Here is a 6060-nt window from a genome sequence, read left to right on the forward strand (position 1 = left end):
GGGCCGCAGCGCCTATTCTCATGTTAATTGCATGTTTATTCTGGGGCATCTCGAAGCTGCCAATGGGAATTTCGCGCGCAGAACAGGCACGTATGAATAAAGTCATCTTGACACTAATTGGAGCAGCAGCTGTGAACTGCGCACGCTAGATATAGGCAATATGTGTGGTTTCTAAGTGAAAGTTCTTGCATTTACGCATACAAATTTAAACATGATCAGTTGAAACCTGCGCGAGTGTATTTTTTTTTTCATCCATTCACATTTAATGTCGCAGTGACCATCAGTTCTAGGTTGGCGTTTCACTTAGTCGCCCTAAAACACTATCCGAGTCTTTTCATAAAAATACCAGCGCAGATTGAAACCAGCTCGGAGCTTCCATCGTCACTAGGTCATTCAAGACTACATTTACCGATCAAACTGAATAACTATATTATTTTTTTGCATGTTTCTCTTGTTTTGTCTTTATACTCAGTTTTCGTAATCCAACTAGCACAAATTGTTTTGTATGTTTTCTGCCTAACAGAAAACAAGTTTGCGCAAGTTCTGTGGATAGCATTTTCACTTGTGCTAACCACGCTACCCCTTGCAGGACAATGTCTACTTAGTAAAAGGGCGGAATGGAGGACATGGTATACGATTATTAGGGAGTAATTACTAGCAAGCGTCAAGAATGCAAAAGTGCCGCAAGCACTAGTGCACGTATGGTTGCAATTAAGATTGCGTTTGATAGACTGGCAGAAAAGTTGGCCGATAGAGGGAACAAGACAAAACACCTGGAAAAATAATTTGTCACTGCTTTCCTCTCTCCTGTGGCTGGACACGATGAACGAGCGCCAGCACGAAATAGTCTGTTCCTTTCGTGTAGAAAAAATGCGAACGGCACCTTAATAAGAAAACTGCACAACTTCAGCCGTAGTGCGTACAAGATGTGTCGCGCAGCCAACACTGGCCGAGGAAGTACGGTCGTCCAGGTCGTCCAGCAGGATGTCTTCAACAATGTTCATGTAGACATTGGCACAGGCTGTCCATGGTGCACACTTCTTGGTGCTCGTCTACAATTTGCAGAAGGCAAAGCAGATGGTCTGATTGCACTTGCAAAAATCCCCTAGCCAGTGCACTTGGCTCTCTGGAGGTGCTCCTCAGTGTTTGGAGGCAGTACTTGCAGTTTATTTTAGCAAACTTTCTTTCATTCTAGCCACCAAGGTAGTCCAAAACGTAGTCCTTCGTTGACTCCGGACGATTGATATCTTGCATGCACTCAGCCGGCTCCAGAAGTATATCGTCCAAAAGAACTGCCAGGGTATCAATCTGAAACACAAATATCTTGCTCTATCACTCAGTGAATGACATGAGTGAGAAATTTTACAGAATAGATCTTCACTGCATATGAAACGAGACGTGTATGCCATTAATAACATCAATTAAATTGCTAGTCAATCATTATCACATTTCTACACAGTGTACAGCTACTCTGCAAGTTGGTTTGCTGGTTTGCTGTGTGTTATTAAAAAGTTTACCTGGTTAGCAGTAGGTTCTTTACGCTGAAAGAGATCTTGCATTTTTAAGACTAGGCGTGGCCCATCTTCATTTTAGTCAGCGCTATAACTTTTTCGTTTAGATCACTAAGCAAAATGTAAGCACGTTGATTGCAAATGCCGCGCTTCAAGTAAACCTCTAAAACACAGACACTGTCGCGGTTTATACAAAAAAAAAAAAAAAAACTTTTTTCGTTTAGATCACTAAGCAAAATGTAAGCACGTTGATTGCAAATGCCGCGCTTCAAGTAAACCTCTAAAACACAGACACTGTCGCGGTTTATACAAAAAAAAAAAAAAAAAAAACATCAGGAATGAGGGCTTACGTACCGCACAGAATTCGTGGACTTCATGTTTGCCTTCATGATGCACTAATCTATAATGAGCTTCTCGCGGCCCGATAGCTTCTGACTGGTTTCCTGCATGGCACGTTTTTCATTTGCCGGCGCCTCCGCTTTTGTGAGCTTTCGCTGACACGAATGAAGTTGTTGCTTCACACTGCGAAGTTGGGCCTTCACCCTTTGCAGCTCTGAGGCAAAGCAAACGGCGTGCTCTGTTAGTCACTCTGCATCAGCACTGCCAAGGCGATTCACAGTTCGTACTTCATCTGCAAAGAGTGACCAAGAACGAATTTCGTAATGAGAGTGATGCCAGTTTGCCTGCATAGTGAGCAAGTAGCATACTCCTAAGGTGTGCACCAGACTTACCGTGAATTTCTTCTTCGACTGCATCGGTGGCGTCTGCAGTTGCGAAGGCCGCAACTTCGGCTGTAGCGCAGTTTGAAGATACCTCTCGGCGTCTTTTTGCAGGTGGGCGCCGTGTCGGCGCATGCGACGCCTTCGAAAATCCTTGAAATGGCGTCTTCTACCAGTTTGGGTCGATCGCGTGGCAGTGACACAACGTTTCCAGTCACTGTACACACGTCCGCACGAATAATGTCTCCGGCATCAAAATGTTTTTCGCACACGCGAAAGTACTTCGATTCAAACGAGAACCCGGCAGTCTCTTGTCGCGCGACTGCTAGCTTCCACCTGTCGCGTAGTTCCGGGTTGGCTGGTAAACAGAATAAGGAGACTTTTTCGTCGACGCCCTTGTATCCGGAGCGGCAGCTTGGCGCACAGCAAGTGTTAGGCACCACGGATATGGTGAATTACGAAGTGTCATATCACTACATGGAGAGACACGTTCAGACGAAAGAAAGAACAACCACGCACAACATCACGCCGCGCCGACACTCCCCATAGACTTCTCTTTCCAGCGGCAGCAGCCGCCTTCCCAGTCGCCCTTCTAGCGACGCCAGCGACGCGGCGCCGCAACTGCGGGCGCTATATGAAGCTCTCCCATAGCGTTACGCGGGAGTTTCATAACCAGGAGAAAAGTATTGAAGGACCCTGGTTTTATATTTCGGCTAGCACTGACCACAGCCTTAAAGTCGGGGTGCCATTGTGCCGTGCAAACCTGTACAGTGACTCATTCATTCCCTAGGACCAGCACGGACAGGAATCGCCTTCCGGCATCAATCGCACTCGTCACCGACTCTACCAACTTCAAGACCACTGTTCAGGATGCGTTTTGTTAATATTTTTCTTAATATTTTGTAGCGTTAGCTACACTGGCCTAGCCAAGCCCGTTTCGCGCGGCACATCAAGAGCCGTGCTGCGCATGCGCAAGGATCAGTGATGTCACACGGCTTGCGCACCGGAGCCACCGGAGCCGGCACCTCTCGCGCACTCCGCCGCCGCCGCGCGCGACTCACCGCCGCCGGTCTGCGCATTCCAGAGGAGTCACGTCGTAGCCGTGGTAGACGCACTGACGCCGGCGCGCGCTCGCTGTGCAGTCGCCGTCTGACACTGCGCTGGAGCCGCTGCGCTTCTGACTGGCGTTTGCCAGTGTGGTACAGCCATGGAGAAGGAGAGCGCAAATGCTGCTCAACAGCGCAGAAGAACGGAGAAGCTTGACTCATAAGAATAATCTTATCTTAAGAATAAGCTTAAGAATAAGCTAAGAATAATCAGCTGAACCTTTGCTAACGCTACGTATATCCTGGCATAGCCGAGCTAAGCCACTGCTCTTTTTTTGTTTGTATTTTTACTGCATTACTTTTGTTTTCCATTGCACTCTTTCCGGAACGCCTTCGGGCCTTGAAAGTACGGGAAATAAATAAATAAATATATAAAAAGAACAAATTCATGGCAGCAAGCCGGAGCGTCTTTACTTAGTAGCCGCCTTAGCACACCCAACAGTAGACATAAAAAGAACAACTGGATGTTGTTCCGGCAGGTAACAAACAGAGACGTTTTGTGATTAGAGCGGTACGGTAAATTAAATATCAACCATGGCACAAGAGTGAAAGCACGAGACCGAATCGACTAGGTGCCAGGGGTGTCCTCGTAGAATGCTGGCATCAGTTTTAAAAAAAGTAACCACACATAGGTGCACGTATGCACGTGGAGGCCGGCACCTCGACCCCGAAGCCAAATGTCGAAACGGCAAAGACACCTCCGTACGCGCCCATTCAAGTCCACCTTCTCGGAGAAGCGGCCGCCGAAGGTCTGAGACGCACCGGCGAGACCTTGGAGCTCGGCAAAGCAAATACACAGCGGTACACACGAGCCAGGAGAGCCGGGGAGTGCGCCAGCGTACGAACACACTCGTTGAAGTCACGATCGTAAGTATTAAGAGCAAATACGCAACAAAACACGCGGCCCGGAAATAAGAAAAAACGAACGCACAGTCGAAAAAGTTCGTGGAGTGCTGGAAGTTGCGAAGGAAGAAAAAAAATCCCGCGGCAAAAAGAACCGACAGAAAAAGGTCCAGAATCACGCAAGGAAAAAGCCGGCAGGGGGTGAAAAAAAAAAACAGTAAAGAAAAAAACCGCGCGTACGGGAGAGAGAGAGGCAACAAAGAAAGCCCCACCGAAGTACGGCACAAAAGGTTTTCGAGGCGCGCGACCAGGAACTAAGGGAAGAAGTTCGAGGGATTGCTGGAGAAGACAAAAAAGAACTCTCGGAAAGGGGGAACGCGTGGAGGAGAAAGCGGTCTGCCGCACCGACGGGGAAGGGAGGGCGGCACCGCCATTTTCCTCCCGCGACGCGAACAGATGGCCCGCCACTGCCTCGGGCAGTTTGTCTCTTTTTACTGCTCCTCTCTGGAGTGCGAGGGGGCCGCGGAGCCAACGGCGGCGCGTGCAAGGGTTTCCCTCTGTTGCCTGACCTCGAAACAAACACGGAGCGGTATACGGGATATTGGGCTTTACCTTTTCTTTTTTCTTTTGTTCGTTTACATTTTCTCAGCAGCTGAGACGTTGCCGATAATTGAGTTCTTTTACAGCCGACACGCAGAGATAACTAGTATCGCTGGCGCAGATCCATTATGCGGGCAGTTTACCGCAAATGGAAGTGAAACGACATATACGAAAAAGCGGTGCACACGAATTAAATCGCCTTATATATACAACAGCTCAATTCTAGGCCATCTTTTATTCACTGGGGACCCTGATCGTGAGGGCGCAATTTAAGGAAGAATAAAAACTATGCACACCGTGACGGAATTTATGTGAAGCGAAGCTTTCGTGCCGCGGTTAATGAAATGCTCCGGATTTGCCAATTTCATTCCTGCTCCTTCGGCGTAAAGGAAACTAGCGCGCGCATGCGCTCTCGCCTGCGCGTGCTACGCCGTGTGACGTCTTATATTGTCTTTGACTCCTTCGTTTGTACTTGATCATTTCAAATGCACCGAGCCGCATCTTAGCCGATCTCGCGCTTTACTCCAAAGTATAGAAATCACATTCTTCATTAGCATGCACTGATTATCTCAAAGTCTTAGCTGGCATTGGCAAGATAGCCGCCATCCGCTTCTTGAACACTTCCCCGTTTTCTGCATGTTCCATACCACGGAAATCATCATCATAATCAACGCGCAGGCGCGCTTCTTGGCCAATCTGCCGCTGTGGGTATGGCGATCATCGTCATTATTGTCATAATGAGCGCGCGAAAACGCTTCTTGGACAATTTTTGGTTGAATGTATGCTCCATAGTATTCTTCTTCTTTCGGGGGTTTAAAGTGCCAAAACCAGTTATAATTATGCGTCGATCATCTTAAAGAGCTAGTTGGCACCATCAACACCACCCACTTCTAGTTCAATATTTAAAAAAATAATAAATGATGATGATGATGTACACACAAATATTTCATAATTCGCATAACTGGTCGCAGTTATTTATTACGGGTTTAAATGTTTTGACCAGAGGGCGAGATAAGCGACCAGTGGCTGCGTCGGGGACCGGAAAAAAACAGAACAAAATAAATATCTGCGACAACAAATTTGAAATCATAAGTAACAATACCGGGCGCAGACTAAATTTTTTGAATAATTCTTATTTATTCAAATACTTTCTATTTTTAATAAGTGCTGCGCCTGACTTAGAGACGAGAAAAAGAGCGAAACATCCATCACAAAATTATTTTGCTTTACCGAGAGCTCTTCGCAGGGATATCAGTTTGAAGTAATAATGAATGCTGGGTG

General features: G+C 47.1%; 1 long non-coding RNA gene across 1 annotated transcript; it reads right to left on the reverse strand.

Annotated features, from left to right (window-relative positions):
- Positions 1–1041: 1041 nt before the first annotated feature.
- LOC125940043 (uncharacterized) lies at positions 1042–2627 on the reverse strand. Its single transcript, XR_007463266.1, has 3 exons — positions 2243–2627; positions 1866–2142; positions 1042–1308 (listed from the first exon to the last, which is right to left on the reverse strand). It is a non-coding gene; the product is annotated as an uncharacterized LOC125940043 (long non-coding RNA).
- Between the last annotated feature and the right edge of the window lie 3433 nt (positions 2628–6060).

The sequence above is a fragment of the Dermacentor silvarum genome, chromosome 9 (assembly GCF_013339745.2).
Source record: "Dermacentor silvarum isolate Dsil-2018 chromosome 9, BIME_Dsil_1.4, whole genome shotgun sequence".
Classification (NCBI taxonomy): Eukaryota; Metazoa; Arthropoda; class Arachnida; order Ixodida; family Ixodidae; genus Dermacentor; species Dermacentor silvarum.